This window comes from Lissotriton helveticus, chromosome 9 (assembly GCF_964261635.1).
Source record: "Lissotriton helveticus chromosome 9, aLisHel1.1, whole genome shotgun sequence".
Lineage (NCBI taxonomy): Eukaryota > Metazoa > Chordata > Amphibia > Caudata > Salamandridae > Lissotriton > Lissotriton helveticus.
In genome coordinates, this window is record NC_136070.1 from 660,490,255 (window position 1) to 660,508,007 (window position 17,753).

General features: G+C 41.7%; 1 protein-coding gene across 1 annotated transcript in view; it reads right to left on the bottom strand.

Moving 5' to 3' along the window:
* CNIH2 (cornichon family AMPA receptor auxiliary protein 2) overlaps positions 1-17,753 on the bottom strand; it is a 924,655-nt gene that overhangs the window by 706,177 nt on the left and 200,725 nt on the right. The gene's annotated exons all lie outside the window — the stretch shown is intronic.

Below are 17,753 nucleotides of genomic sequence, written 5' to 3' on the forward strand. Positions count from 1 at the left end.
CTATATTTGGGGAAAATTGCTCAAGTGGTTTTTACGAAAATTAACTTTAAAAAAATGTATATATCTGGGCGGAGCCTAACCATACATCTCATCGTGAGATCTGATTGGCTGTCAGCACTTCATCCAAGAAGTGTTGGCAGCCATCTTGGGACCAATATACATGATAGCACCTCATTAAAAAGCATTGTAGTTAATAGAGGGTTTTAGGACTTTAGTTACATTGTAAATCATTTGTTGATGGTACCATACTCATTTTAGGAATTGTGGTGTGTTCTAAGGTTATTTTACTATGTGACAAAACCTTCTGCTGGGATATCGTGAATCATGTTTGAAAGAAAACTATTATCTCATGCTTTTCCCACAGTGGTTTGGAAGGGGATCTATAAGCTAAACTGAAAGCATATTTTCTGTAAATTCACATTATCTTTCTCAGTCATGTGAGAATGAAGTCTGACATTCTCAGTAAAACATGTACATCCAACAAGGACAGAGACTGTCAGTTGATTCCTTTGTGTTCTACTGCAGCCTCCTAGAGTGTTCTAAAGAACAACTAGAGCGCTAACAGTCCTACTTATTACAAAGGTATGGCACACCTGAAGCCATCTTGATTGGAATAAAGTGGTAACTCTTAAAACATTTAATTTAAAAAGGAACAAAATGAGGGGGTATATTTTGCCATAGAAAGTACGATTAGTGCTGCAGAAGGAAAAATTAGGGCATATTTTGAGTGACTTCTCAAATCCTCTTCTATTTCGTCTTGATGGAACCAAAGTAAACAAGCATTGAAAATGCAATAGATCGCACCCTCGTTTAAGTTAAAGCCATTCTGTTTGTAATGAGGTGGCTTTTTAGCTTTGCTTTTTTTAGTGTTTTTAAAACTTTCATGTAAATAACATGCATATGTATGCATATATGTATATGTATGCATGCATTTATATTTGTATTTATATAGATATGCCAATTATATATGTTTATATATGTATATATATATATATATATATATATATACACATACATATATAAATGCATATGCATATATATGCATATATATATGTGTATATGTGTGCGTGTAGAGAGAGGTAGAGAGGTAGAGGTGTAGAGGTAGAGAGGTAGAGGTAGAGAGGTAGAGACTAGTAGAGAGAGAAGTAGAGAGAGGTAGAGAGTAGAGAGTGAGTAATAGAGAGTAGAGAGTGAGTAGTAGAGAGTAGTAGAGAGCAGTAGAGAGAGTAGCAGAGAGTGAGTAGTAGAGAGTAGTAGAGTGAATAGTAGAGTGAGTAGTAGAGAGTAGTAGAGAGTGAGTAGTAGAGAGTAGTAGAGAGTAAGTAGTAGAGTGAGTAGTAGAGAGCAGTAGAGAGTGAGTAGTAGAGAGTAGTAAAGAGTGAGTAGTAGAGAGTAGTAGAGAGTGAGTAGTAGAGAGTGAGTAGTAGAGAGTGAGTAGTAGAGAGTAGTAGAGAGTGAGTAGTAGAGAGTAGTAGGGAGTGAGTAGTAGACTGAGTAGTAGAGAGTGAGTAGTAGAGAGTGAGTAGTAGAGAGTAGTAGAAAGAGAGTAGTAGAGAGTGAGTAGTAGAGAGTAGTAGAGAGTGAGTAGTAAAGAGTGAGTAGTAGAGAGAGAGTAGTAGAGAGTGAGTAGTAGAGAGTCGAGAGTAGTAGAGTGAGTAGTAGAAAGTAGTAGATAGTGAGTAGTAGGGAGTGAGTAGTAGAGAGAGAGTAGTAGAGAGTAGTAGAGTGGTAGAGAATGAGTAGTAGAGATTGAGTATTACAGAGTAGTGGAGTAGTAGAGAGTAAGTAGTGGAGAGTAGTGGAGAATATTCCAAAGTTTGGCACAGCACCACTTGCACAATAAGTCCAATCAAATCATATCACTTAGAGTCCTTATTGAAGCGCTGAATCTTGGTGTATATTCAAATGCTTTTATTTTCCTTAAGTTTATGTACCACAGCCAGCCGACGCGTTTCGTTCTGTACAACAGAACTTCTTCAGGACGTTCTTATTTCCTTCAAGTTATGTTGGTATCCTGTTGTCATATAACTAGATATTTCTTCCAAATGTTAGACGAGACGTAAGTACATTCTTATTCAAAGTGACTAGGTATCAATTTTACCCACACAATTTGGGCAGACTTGAGTAATTTATAGCATCCTCAAAGTCAGTCTTTCAAAAATTCCAAAGTATAGGACATGATAATCCAAATCCAAATGTTTCTCAAGAAAAGTCATTTTCAATTGTTCGGAATATCGGCGTTTGGGCAGATATGACCCAGGGACCCCCAGTATGCAAGGGGAATTAGTCCCCCCTCTGCAAACGCGCCAGTGGCCTGCATTGCAGAGAGGTGTAAAAAGGGGCCTCATTACACCTCTGTGCAATGCAGCCCCCTGGCGCATACTGGAGGTTCCAGGTGGGCTAGTTGGCCCCAAGGGACCCCCAGTATGCAAGGGGAATTAGTTCCCCCTCTTCAAACAAGCACGGGGGCTGGGTTGCAGAGAGGTGTAAAAAGGGGCGCGGCTTCATTACACCTCTCTACAATGCAGTCCCCTGGCGCATACTGGAGATTCCTGGTGGGCTTTCAGGTCTTATATAATTAGGAATTAGCATTAAAAAAAACTTTGAAATTCACTGAAAAAAACATAGGTTTCAGGCCTTATATAGTTAGGAATTAGAATTTAAAAAACCTTGCAAATTCACTGAAAAAACCATAGGTTTCAGGCCTTATATAGTTAGGAATTAGCATTTAAAAAACCTATGAAATCCACTGAAAAAACCATAGGTTTCAGGCCTTATATAGTTAGGAATTAGCATTTAAAAGACCTTTAAAATTCACTCAAAAAACTATAAGTTTTAGGGGTGTTATAGTTAGCTGGACATTTCACTCATACAAAACCATTGAAATTGCTCCTATATAGTTAGTTGTACTAACTATATTTCGCGCACCCGCAATCCACTGCTGATGATGTCACATATTACATTATTCATGACATGGTCAGTGAGATCACTGATGACATCTCAAATGACATCACTGATGACATCACTGATGACATCATCCAGTGAATGTGGTTTGCTTCGTTATTTAAATATGCACTATATATATAGCAAGTCATTATATATATATATATAGAGAGCTGGGGCCCATTGGGGGGCCTTGAATGTCAGCAGAAAATCAGACACGCTGAATAAATAAGGGAAGGGGATATAAAATCCCTCCGGACTACATGGACCACAAGGCTATGCGCAGACTCATAGAGCAGCTGATTCACGGCGCGCAATTAATAAAGCAAACTTTTACCATTGGCCCGGTACAAGCGTGATCTTTCCTCGCCTAAAAGCCTCTGATGAAGATGATTTGAAACGCGTCAGGCAGTAAGACAGGGGACTGCTTATTTGACTCAGCAAACTCGAGGTTTCCAGATCGTAGATTGGGCTGCTGCTTGAGGCCCGTGTCCCTGGTCGAGTTCCGCCCGATTGTTGGCACAAGCGTGAGCATACTATATATATATATATATATATATATATATATATATATATATATACACATATATATAGGAAGGGGCGTGTCTGCCCCGAAACGCGTCAGACTTCCTTGTTATCACTCTGGAGGAAAGCTGTGTAGCTGATGGGGCAAAGAAAGACTGGATGGTTGGATACGCTGTGGGTAGCCCTCCTGAAGCACCTGGCGCATTGCTCGTTTACATATATATATTTATATATATATATAAAGATTTTCTATTTACCTGCTAATTCCTTACTTTTTCATTGTAACGGCATGTGTGGTAAAGGCAGATGAGTGGTAAAGGCATGCGATGTAAGGTATGCGTGGTAAATATGCAGTCATGGTAATGATCGCATTGTTATGGGATGCGTTGTAATTGCATGCATGCTTCCGTCATACAACCATCTATACTAAGCCATAAAATCAAACTATCTCTCGCAGTCTAGGTAGCAGGTAGTGAGGAGGTGTTGGCATGCATGACATGAGTTGCCCAGCCTGTTACTTCATAGACACCACTAGTTGTCAGTATGTGCCAAATTTGTTTCCAATCTGTGAAGAAAGGCCAAAGAAATGTTGTGCATGTAGGTCTACATTTGTCTTCTCACCCGATAACCACTATAGGCTCTACATCACAGAACAGTAGGGAGTATGGGAGGGTGCAAGAGCTTCTGAGGAGTGCTGCCACAATACAGTACCCCGTTGCAGCAAGCATTTAAGTTATATATGCACCCAGAAACAGCAGAGATTTCACTCACCCACTCTAAAATAGGCCCTGGGTTAAGTTAACGTTACACTGAATAATTTCACTTAAGCTTCAGTTATTTCACAGTTACAGTTATGTGAAATTTCTAAAATTAAGCAAATACGTCACATGACCTAATTATGCATTGTTCGCAACACAAATTTACCATGACCACATGGAAACAACAGTAATAACTCCAACCTGCACGTCTGCACAGGGTGGTGACTGTGGTTTAACTTCTTTTAGCACCAAATGCGTTCTTCCATCCAAAATTTACGCAAGGACGTCTTTCGCTCTAAAATATAGCGTCAAATGCCGCTTTTGCATTTCTCATACTTTTTCTGAAATTTCACGAAATTACAGAGAAGCAAATTAATTATACGAACATCATACACCCAGAGATTCAATAAGTCAAAAATATCAACCAATTGGCCGATAGACAGAAATATCGACGATTGGTGCACAGGATTTTCAGGCAAGAGGGCACATGGAAGGGCAAGTTCCAAGGTCATAGCAGGTGAAGGCATTTACTAAAGAGACAGGAATCCCAGACCTCTCTGAACGACCACAAACAGCGTTTACATATTTCCCCTGGAGGCTCTCAGCACTCAAAATTCCCTCACAATTGTAGCATGAATAATCCTCTCCTCCCACTACCTTCAGCAGGCAGTCCGACACCACTCAAGGACGACTAGGCCAAACGGCAAGCAGGCCTCGCTCTCTCGGCCGCCGCATGACTAATGCATGACGGATTCCTGACATTCCACATGTATTTTTAATGCTACCGGCCGCGCTGGACACGTACCAAGCTTCCTCACACTTCACTCCACTCCTCTCCTCTCCTCTCCCCACCCCCACCGCTGGAAAGCTCTAGAAATCCATGCCTCTGATCCACTCCCTCTCTCCCCGGGTTACACAAAGCTCCCCAGAGAATGCTGGGGGAATTTTCAGTCTGTTGCCTAGCAATAGGCAGGTACCTCTCAGCATCCCTGTACAACCTGATCAGACCGCGTGTGAAGCAGAAAGTCTTGAACTGTGGGATGTTCACGGTTCCTCTGCATATTTTTACATTTCTTGGTGACTAGACGCTCTCACCCCCAGAAACTACTGATAACAAATCTGCTGCGTTATGGTACCCCGGGCACCCTGTTCTTTGTCTCGAGCGAGCAATTCTCGTCTATCTCGCTGCACTCCTGCACGTTATCTGGTGGTCGTTTACAGTGAAATTACACCCGTGTTTTGGGGGTACAATACTGGATAATAAACACCGAGGTCTACCGGCCACCTCACGTGATATAAGACAAAACACTGTTTGAAGCCATTCTTTTACCACAACGGAGGTACGGTCATTTCTGATTGACTGATCAATCGAGGGAATCTATTTTGTGAACAGGGCACCTTTCCTGAGATATGCAAGATGTTTGGGCCAGATTTGAGCGTGCTTGTTGCGTAACCTACAAGCCTCAGCGGATACCTGCAATTCCTGAACTCTGAGGGTCTAGGGGTGCCGGTGTGCATCCAGATGGTCGTCACCGCCCCACAAAGGCCTTTCACCACCTGGTACATCAAAGTCACCCTCAGGAGAATTTTGTTTCAAAAAGTGCTGTTTTTGTCACCCTTGGTAGACATCTCTTTTTCTTAAGGTTAAGTTGCATCTAGCACACGCAACTTCCCCACTTCCTCCTCTTCCCTACCCTCCTGGCATTTGAAATAATGCAAGCGACAGCCTACCAAGGATCCCTTGCCACTGTCTGCACTGAAAAGTTTGGGCGTGAGCTCGCTCTATAATGAGTAGCTGATTTTTTTTATTTTGGAGTTTATAGCCCGCTGCACAAGCGCGGCACAGCTCCTTCATGTACAGCCTGGTCCAGCCTGACTGCGGACACAAGACTCAATGAAGACTGACCACCCTCAAAAGGTGAGTAGAAGAACTCACCAGCTTTACGAGGTTACCTGTACCTCAAAAAGATACCAAATTAAAGGCCCAAAGCATGCCCTCTATCCTGAGGAGAGAGCTCTGTTCACCATCACACTGCCCCTCCTCCTTCCCCGTGGAAAAATGTTCTTCCAGGGTGCTGAAGCACCAGGTACTATGCACAGTGACATGTTCTCCCTTTATCGCACGCCCTGAATTTGACGCCCATCATCCTGACTTTGCTACTCACACCCTGCCAACTACATTCATGCACTGTCCTTGTGCCTCCAGCAATGAGTACTTTGCTATGTAGCATGTGAGTATAGGGAAATTGCACTTTTCCAGAAAATGAATTGCCATTAGGTCATTAGATGCTTCCCAGCCCTCTGACGTCCATGTGGAGCATTACCTTGCACTTAATTGACTTTACTAATTAAAAGAGAGAATTCGGTTACAATGTAAATGTCCCTGGCTGGTTCGGCATTTGTATTATCTATGTTGTTCTGTATATGGTATTTAGGAGTCCGTAAAACATCAGGCAAATGTGAAAATCATGGAATTCACCCTAGGGGAAATTTCACTCACGGAACGGGTTGGCCACTTTTTCAAGAATCAGCAAAACAGTAGCAAAAACTCGGTGGTTCGCAAACCAATTTTGGCACCTTTTTTGCATGTGAAAAAAAAGTGGTTTATCTCATACTTGTTACACCCATACAACTAGCTTGATTGACTGGGGATTGGGCCTTTATTGCTCCGTCTGCCTAAAATATGTGAGCCAAATATACAATGAAGCCTTTGGTTCCCTATGCTTTCATTGGACCCAGCACTCAAGATAGTGATGAGCGTGCACAGAGACATCTTTGTGGGAAGAAGATAGCTTTGGCCCACTGGTAGCTGAACTGATGGAATTAGGTGACAGGAGAATATTCAAGTGTTGGGCATAGGGGCAAGGAAACACAGATTTATATCCTGCACAGATCACTCCATTAGGTTTCCAAAGATACCTTTTACAAAGTATAGATGAAATTTAAACATTGGAATGTTTAGAGCTCCGTTGAAGACAATGGAGTAGCTCTGGGCTTATAATGTCTGGTATAATGCTTCTGCTCCAACATTCCAATGTTTGTCTTTGTGTTTCTCCCTTTTTAAGTTAGAACATTCCTCGATTGGTTGCAGTGCCTTTAAAAACTGGTATAGCCATCTGCAGCTGGCTATAAGGCTATAATGTTTTGAGTTAAGCTGAAAACAGGCTTTGAAGAAGAAAAATTAAGATAGGAAGATATTGGTGGATTTTATTTTTCCAGCCCTAAGACTCCAAACTCTTTTGGTGTCGTGAGGGGGCGAGATATGATAATGAATCACAAATATCCCCACCTGAGGGCCTGATTCCGATCTCGTTCGGAAAGCAAACAGAATGACTCGTGTCCGGAAGGCTTTCCGTACGACTCGTGTCAGGGGAGTCCGATCGAACAAGTACGATTCGGTCAGACTCTCATTGACTTCAATGGGAACCTGTGTACCAAACGGTTGTATGACATTATAACGCATTCCGTTGCAACGCATGCCCTTACCACGCATGCGTTACAATGGAATGCTATTTCCACGCATAACCTTTACCACGAATATTCCTTTACCACGCATACTTTTACAACAATTTTTGTTGTAAATTCATGCATGGTAAGGGCATACTCTTGGTAAAGGTTATACCCCTCCCCTGTACTCTTACGTGACTCCCCAGCCCCCAATCCTTCTTATAATTACCCCTGCCTGGAACCCTCAATCCATATATATATATTTTTTAAAGCTAAAATTCCCCTTACCTCTTCACGTCGTTTCCTCTCCTTGATCTTCCTTGGTGACGTTGTATGTCGTAAAGAGGAAGCGGAAGTGTCATTCCGTTTCCTCTAAAACGATGCTGATTGCCTCCACTTCCCGACATTACAACAGGTGCTATTTTTTTGGAGGGGGAGACCCCCCCAAGCCCCCTTTTTTTCGCACGCATTTTTATTTTTATTTTTGGGGGGAGATCCCCCAAGCCCCCTTTTTCTAAATGTGCCTTTAACACACATGCCTTTACTATGTATCTCGTAATAAAGGTATGCGTGGTAAAGGCTATTCGTGGTAACCACGCATGCGTTTCAATGCATGCGTGGTTAAGGTTTACGTGGAAATGTCTGCGTTTTAGTGGCTTTTTCCCATACCAAACACGTACACAGGCTCCCATTGCCAAAAGGGGTGGTTGTGGATCATCGTGCACCCTGTGACGGGCACCCCAATGGTGCCTGCCACACTGCGCATGGTCTGAAAAAGGGAACCCTTGGGTATGCCCACAGGCACGATTCGGAGAGCCCCAGGTGAAGGGGGGCTTCTGCGAGCTCCCAAAGATCGATTCCGGCAGCCTTTTAGATCCGGGCAAAACAAATTGTAAAGGATGTCCGAATCGTTCATAGTACTTGCTCGCTTGGGAAACCTACTCCATAGAGCTGCACGATTCGGCTCCGGAGAGCTCAATCTCTCCGTATGCCTTCCGGAACCGATTGGGCCAGCGCTAAGGGTTTCCAGGCATCGTATTTGGTCATTCGCAATTGGGAACGAGTCAGTCAGAAACAAAGGCTCCAGATCGGTTTAGGTAAAACCAAATCCGATTCGGAGCCCTTCCAACCAAGGAATCGGGCCCTGAGATGAGAGGATAATTTTTGGTTGATGTATCAAGCCAAAAAAAAAAATCTGTTCCAGTCAGGCAATGCGAATGGCTGATTGCCCTCTGGACTGCTAACATAGAAATGTTTTGCCATAAGACACTCACATATATGTATGTTGCCGTTCTAATAGAGATCGTTAAAGGATCGTAACTAATATCTCATTAAGACTAAATTTCCCCTTTAATTAGCTCGTCTAGGAATATTTCTTATATAATTGGCTTCTTCTGTGACATAATCTCACAAAAACACATCCTTCCAAACAGTCCTATTTGAATAGACTCTATTGAGAGCGATAACAATAGCAATCTTCTTGTTATAAAAATGTCCCCATATTAAGAAAGGGTTGGAGAACTGTAAAATGATTCAAGCAGAGCACTGAGGCCTTCATTACGAGTTAGCCAGTACGAGATGCGATGTTTAACGCACCTGATCAGTAATGATACATAGCAGTACTTTATTTATCAGGTGCAATAAAGAATACCTATTTATGAATTTTTCACCTTGAATGGGGAATAAATTGCACATTCTGGTGCTTGCTGGTATTTTTGGTGCTTATTACGCCAAAACCCACATCTCAGTATTTACCAGGCATTTTAAACCCAATAAATATAAAAGTTTGACGAGCAGAAATGTATCCAGGGATATTGTTTTAATCGTAATTAGTATGTCAGGTGCAATTAAAAAATTAAAAACTCATAATTCCGATAAATAAGGTAACAGGAGTTACCTCACATATAAGAAATTATCTGCCAGCTTGTAATGAGTTTCTGAGAAGATCAATGACAGAGTGCAGGTCAAGACAGAGCAATGTGTGTATGGTGGGCTTTTAAAATTGCTCATTATCTGGGAGAATGGCTCAGTGGGCTGAAAATTAGCAGCTGACAAAAAGTGAGTGATGATTCACTAGTTAAGTGAGAAGCAGATCTAGAAAAAAGGGCAAAATTAACCATCCTTGAACATTGGCGATAAATAAAGTGAAGGGCCATCAAGGTCAAGATAAGCTCTACTGGCAGGGCCATCAAACATCGGGTGTTTTTTCCACAAGTAGATGGAACGAGCAGGCAGTGGCATTGTGTTATAAGACAAGAGGATGAGCCTGTATTGGTTTTTTTCAGACTACACTTAAGGCCTGCTTTTGAGAATTCTTACTTATAATAACGTATTAATTTAATGCAGAATGTAACTGGACAGTTGTCTTCCAAAAAGAAACTCTTGCTGGCAGTAGCTCCAGAAGCAAGAGTAGTAAGGCCTGAATAGTTCAGTCACACATACAATCTCATTATCAGACATACTGTAGTTAGTACATTCAGTTTCCAAGAACCACTGCACTAAAAGCAATCCTAATGGGAACACAATCTGTCCTAGAAGCTTCCATATTTGGAATATAATCTGTATAAGAACCCTTATAGTAGGAATGTTATATTTTAGGAACTCCTTGTAATAGAAGTTGAATCAACACTTTCCAACAACTCTTGTAATAACACCACCCCTTGCCCATAACATCTCCAATAAAAACTTTCTATTTATAAGAACTTGTAATGGGAATAACGATTGTGAAATGGACATTCCACACAACCATTTGTAATGGAATCATTCATTAAATATTAGCTCCTGTAACAGGAATGTGTTCTTTCTATGATCTATGTAACATATACGATATTGTATCCCCTGCTTTACATTAAAAGGATATTGCACATCATTGAGGCGTTCCGTGACCATATAGAGGGACAAGGCAGAAAGCCGAGTTCTTTTATAAGGTCATGGAACTTCAAGTGGCATGTAATATCCTTATAATGTACGTTACAATGTCCTTTATTCTTTATAATACATGGGCATACGATCGCCCTTCCCTCATACTGCATGCTATTTCATCCTTAAGAGATAGGATGTTTGCAGAAATTAATAAGGGTAGAATCTGTTGTGCAAAATTAAATACATCAAAAAGCAGTTAGATATTTGTTGCAAAGACGTATCAGAATCAATTTAATACAAGTCATATTTTAAACGGTAACTAGACATAATATCGAATTCAAAATATAGAATTGCCATAATATCGAAGTTAAAATATAGAATGGACAAAATATCGAATGGACACTATATAGTGGTGAAAAATATCGAATTGAAGGTAAGTAATATAATATCGATTTTCAAAATATAGAAAGTCAAAATATCGAAGTATATAATATAGGTATTAAAATATATTGAATTTTTTATAATATCGAATTTTTTAAAGTGTTTTGTATGTTAGTATATGTGTGAAAAGTGTATAATATTTTTGTAACTTATTTTAAGTAATGAATTTTATGTTATTTCATTTTTGCGGAATTTAATTCTGTAGCGGGTTGTGAGTTTATAAGGGAATAGGGTGGAAAGTAATTCAATTATATTAAATTAAATATAAATTTTTAGGAATTACTAATTATTTGTAATTTAATTTTGCGTTTTAGTTCTGTAGCAGGTTGTGGGTTTATAGGGGAATAGGGTCGGAAGTAATTTAATTGTAATTAATTAAATATTTTTATTTTTTTATTTGTATTTATTGTGAATGAATTTTTAATTGGTAATTAATTTGTATTAATTGATTAATTGATAATTAGATAAATTGTATTATTTATTTTCTGTAGCGGGTTGTGGGTTTATAGGGGAATAGGGTGGGAAGTAATTTAATTGTAATTAAGTAAATAATTGTTATTTATTTATTGGTATTGATTTTTAATGTATGGTTTAATAATTTTTAATTTTTAATTAATTTTTATTAATTGGTATTTAATTTGTATTAATTGATTAATTGATAATTACGATCATTGTATTAATTTATTTTCTGTAGTGGATTGTGAGTTTATAGGGAAATAGGGTGGGAAGTAATTTAATTACATATTAAAAATACTTTTTGTGTATTGATAATTAATTTACTGTTAATTCATTGGTATTAATTTTTATTATTAATTCTTTTTTGTGCTTGAAAATTAATTAGTTGTTTATTATGAATAGGTAATTAATTTTTATTAACTAATATTTAGTTGTATGTCTAATTAATTAATTATTACATAATATTAAATTTAATTAATGTTTTATTGGTATTGATATTTAATTTATTTTTATTAATATATTAAATCATTACTTTCCCTACTGTTAAACTCACTGGAGTGGGAATAGTAATTTTTACCCCCACGCTATCCAACGCTTTCCCTACTGTTGCACTCTCTGGAGGAGGAATAGTAATTTTTACCCCTACGCTATCCAACGCTTTCTCTACTTTTGCACTCTCTGGAGTGGGAATAGTAATTTTTACCCCTACGCTATCCAACGCTTTCCCTACTGTTGCACTCTCTGGAGTGGGAATAGTAATTTTTACCCACCCGCTATCCAACGCTTTCCCTACTGTTGCACTCTCTGGAGTGGGAATAGTAATTTTTACCCTCCCGCTATCCAACGCTTTCCCTACTTTTGCACTCTCTGGAGTGGGAATACTAATTTTTACCCTCCCGCTATCCAACGCTTTCCCTACTGTTGCACTCACAGGAGTGGGAATAGTAATTTGTACTCCTACACTATCCAATGCTTTCCCTACTGTTGCACTCTCTGGAGTGGGAATAGTAATTTTTACCCCTACGCTATCCAACGCTTTCCCTACTGTTGCGCTCTCTGGAGTGGGATTAGTAATTTTTAAACCTACGCTATCCAACGCTTTCCCTACTGTTGCACTCTCTGGAGTGGGAATAGTAATGTTTACCCCTACGCTATCCAACGCTTTCCCTACTGTTGCACTCTCTGGAGTGGGAATAGTAATTTTTACCCTCCGGCTATCCAACGCTTTCCCTACTGTTGCACTCACTGGAGTGGTAATAGTAAATTTTACCCTCCCGCTATCCTACAGTGAAAATATTGTATATTTTTTAATTAATATTACGTTAATATATATATATGTTTTAAAAAAAAGTATGTTTATTTTTTTTTAACTTAAATTAATTATTTACTAATGTTAAGGTTATTTAAGTATTTTTAGGGCTCAGGACTGCCATACACTGCGCAGCAGTGTCGCGCAGCGAGTCCTTTTCCAAGGGGAATTGAAAATGGACCTGGAAATTCCACGCATTTGTGCGTGTTATTTCCAAGGTCCATTCTCATTGGCCTTCGCGTGCGTGCTGTTTTGTAATAGAACACACAATAGGCCATGGGCGCTCGCGTAGCTCCGCCCATGGCCTATTGGTGTCTGTTACGCGCACCAGAGGCAATATGTTTTGAATTATCGCGGATTGACAGCCGCGATAATTCAAAACATATGCTCGCAGTGGCGCGCGCGCGCGCACCACTAGCGGGCATTTTTTTTTTTAAAATTACAATACGAGCGCTTTCGCGATCCCTTGAAGTGCCGCTTGTTTTTATTCCCATTGCATGTTTACTTTATGATAACATGCTCTTTTTGGACTGATATCCTTTTCCGAGGGGTATTGAAAATGGACCTGGAAATTCCACGCATTTGTGCGTGTTATTTCCAAGGTCCATTCTCATTGGCCTTCGCGTGCGTGCTGTTTTGTAACAGAACACACAATAGACCATGGGCGCTCGCGTAGCTCCGCCCATGGCCTATTGGTGTCTGTTACGCGCACCAGAGGCCATATGTTTTGAATTATCGCGGATTGACAGCCGCGATAATTCAAAACATATGCTCGCAGTGGCGCGCGCGCGCGCACCACTAGCGGGCATTTTTTATTTATTTTTTACAATACGAGTGCTTTCGCGATCGGTTGAAGTGCTGTTTGTTTTTATTCCCATTGCATGTTTACTTTATGATAACATGCTCTTTTTGGACTGATATGTGACAGTCATGGAATGTTTTTGTACTTTTGAGAACACACATTTTAATAAAGAAATATTGCGAAACAAAAAGATAAACAAAAAAGAAAGAAAGGTACCTCCTGTCCCTTGCGGACAATGTACTTTCTGTACCGAGGTCTTGGTGCTGTTTTCTGTTTGTTGTGACTTCGGCAGCACGCCTGCAGCCCTGTCACTGATCCGTGTAGGCCTCAGAGGCATTCAGTTTCCCTTTATATCGCTTCCTTGTGAATTTGATGGACAGAAGTCGTCCGCATACCCTATAGCACTGGCGCACAGCAACGGCAGCAAGGGGAGGGGGTGGGACGCAACACAAATAAACCTTGTGTCCTCTCACAGAATTCGTCACATTCTCCTTACTTCCCCTCAACTGTCCAGCGTCTGATGCTGCGGGGGTGGGGCGAGGTCATGCAAACTGCAAGCTAAGGGCAGATGACTGCGTGGGGGGGCAGTGAAAAGCGAAGCAGCGAACTGTCAGATCTGTGACAACTCGTATTCTGCCAAGATTGCTAGCTTCCCCGCCATAATTCAAGTGGATGATGCGCCTGCAAGACCTACTATTGGATGTTAGACTTGGCTGGTAACAGTAAATGTTGGGAGAGGGTGTGGCATAAGGACCAGAGCTGCCGACTCAGGAACAGGGAACCATGTTCATGTCTTGCCGTCAGCTCAACAACCCGTGAATCTGGGCAAATCACGTAATCTCTCAGTTCCTAAAAGGGCTTAAAATAAACAAATGAACGTGTCTTTGTGTAATGAAACTGGTGCTCATGTAAAGGGCTTCAATACCATCGGGTCGAGTTCGTGCTATATAAAAATCTGATCAAAAAAGGTTCTGATTTCTGGGGAAGTGTTAAATCCTAAAGAAGAATCTACCATTATCAGCCCTGCCAAGTACCACACAACATGAGTTAGACTAACGCATTTTAGTGCTGGTGGCACCATAATACCACACTAAAATGCATTAGTCACTCATATTACAGCTCCACTGAAATGGCGGTGGCCCTGAGGATATCATTATATAAAAGCACCTTGGAATCTTCAGCTTACCCTGTCTCTCTACCCCAGAAAACTATCGGGCCCGTCCCTATCAGGACTGCTTGCAATCAACATTGTCTGCCACCCGGTGGCTCCGGCCCAGCCTGAAGACGCTACCTGGCTCAGCCTGGCAGTCAATGGCGCAACAGTTCTGGTTGGCACAAGTGAGTTCAGCAGAGCACTGAACTCATCTAGTGTGCATTGGGGTCAGGGTCAAAGACGTGGCTAAAAAGCAGTGGTGGCCTGTACTTTTCAAAGGGAGAGGGGCGGTCGGGGCACAAAGGTGCACGTTAACACTCACACACACATGCATTCACACACGCACTCAAACGCACAAGTCCATTCACAACACAAACTCCCAAATATTCATGCACACACGCACGCACACATGCACCAAACTAGAAAATTAAATCACACCTGCGCAGCTCTGCCTCAGAGATTCCAGGAGGGTTGGGACTGCTGCCTTCCCTCATTGGCTGAGGGAAGGCAACAGTCTCTCACTCATCACAGAGTGGGATGGAGTCAGTGAGTTTGTTGACCCCACTCTACTCTGTGACAAGGTGTCAGTGATTGACACTCTGCCCTGGGGACGTCAGGCCTTAGAACTGAAGCGTCCAGGTCAGAGGCAAGCAGTGATGCTCATCACGAGGGGGAAGGCCTCGAGGTGCTTTGCCAGGCTGGAGAGGTCAAGCCCACAGGAGCTGTGACTTCTTCAGCCTGGCACACACCCGTGTGTGAGTGTGTAGAGTCAGTGTGTGAGTGTGCAGGGTACGAAAACTCGAACTAAGCCCACCACACACACACACATAACACCACACACATAACACCGCGCACACACACACACACACACCACCACACACACCACACACACACACATCACCACACACACACAACACCACACATTCACCACCACACACTCACCAGCACACACTCACCACCACACACTCACCACCACACACGCAACCACACACACAACCACACACACAACCACACACACAACCACACACACACAACCACACACACACAACCACACCGTCAGTGCATGCTTTCACCGGGCACAAACACCACCAGCCGTCAGTGCGTGCTTTCATCAGGCACAAACACCACCAGCATCAGTGCAGGCTTCCACCAGGCACACACCACCAGACGTCAGTGCACGCTTTCACCAAACACACACACCACCAGCCATCAGTGCACACTTTCACCAGCCACACACAACACCAGCCGTCAGGGCACGCTTTCACCAGGCGCACACACCACCAGCCATCAGTTCACGCTTCCACCAGGCACACAAACCTCCAGCCGGCAGTGCACGCTTCCACCAGGCACACACACCACCAGCAATCAGTGCACAATTTCTACAGGCACACGCACCACAAGCCATCAGTGCACACATTAATTGTTAACGCACCCACAATTAACTATTGTAGCAATCGCAGTATGGTGCACTTTACTTTTAAACATATTCATCTAAAGCGCAGCATGCCCCCATTGCTACAACTCCAATCCAACCCACATAATTCCACTACACACCACATGCATACACTCCATAACACATGGCTAAAAGACATTGCCATTCACAATGCCATTAGCTCTAACTCAAATAAATCCGAGACCTATTGCATTTCCAATGCCTGTTAAGTATGTTTTAGTTAATTATATTTATTATGTCATTAATTTTAAATAACTTTTAAGACATTTTAAAAAATTAGATATTTTGAATAACTATATATTTTTTAATGATATTTTTGATTCGATATTTTTGTACTTACCTGTTTGTAGATAGGACTTCGATATTTTTGCATTCTATATTTTGTCATCGATATTTTGGTAATTCTATATTTTTGTATTCGATATTATGTCAGTGATCCATTTTAAACACGTTTTGACAAAGCTAATAGATCTTGCCTATGGGAGAGTCATTGGTTTAGTCAATTTCTTTTAGTCATGCTGTACAGCAGCTCATCTGCAATGCAGCAATGCTGAAACTTAGAAAAACAAAAAGGGCTATGATTCAGCCACTGCTGACCACGGGGGCAGTGATCTGTTTTTTCAGTATGGGATTATTCTCTGCCTTCACAAAAAGGCAGAGAATTGTCTTATGTCTGAGCAGAAGTTTGTCGTTTTGGACCAGCACAATGACAGCACCAAAAACGCCATGCAGAGCTGGGAGCGCAGTGCCTTCTGCATCTTGTGATATTTTGACACCCGTTGCCTTGACTTGTGGGTGCTTGAGGAGGCAAGCAAACAAGAGGGAGGGGGCAGACGGGGCAAGCAACAACATGGATAGTGGTCGATTGGACAAGCAACAACGCAATAGGAGGAGGGTGGGGTGCAAGGTAAGCAAAAATGAGGGCTGGGGAGGGAGCAAGAGTGTGCATGTAATAGGAAAAAAGTACCTATAAAAATGGCGAGCAGTGTAATGACACTTGGCAAGGTAAGCTATACTTGGGTGATGCTCCAGAGTAGGGACAAACACATGAAGTGGAAGTAAATTTAGCACTTGCTACCTAAGGAGAAGCAAGGAAATGAAAGTGATGATGAAACCAACCAATTGTAAACAATGTGCCAGCTCTGTACCATATAAGTTAAAAATAATACACAAACGAGTGGTAAAAGGAGGTGTCAGAAGCCCTTTCAGAGATCCACCGGAATGCAGGGGTTACTGGGCCCAACTGTGGTTGTTGAGGGCTTTTACTCCTGATGTCCAGGGGCCCGACCCACTATGAATCCCAAGCAACTGGGCCAAGAACCTCTTCTCCACTTGACTGTCAGTGGCAGCTGTGGACAAACAATCAAAGATCCCCTCGGGGGGATACAGGTAAGTACCATTGTAGGCACACTGGCACTCAATGTATATTCACAGCACACTTACTCTCCAGGACTGTTACCTACATACATTGTGCCACAACAAACAATCATTCAATGGGAACACACATCCAGTCTGTGCGCACTGCACAGTACTGTAGCTTTTCTGTATTGTAACAGTGTGTGCGATTTACAAACACACACACTGCCAGCACACATACACTCACA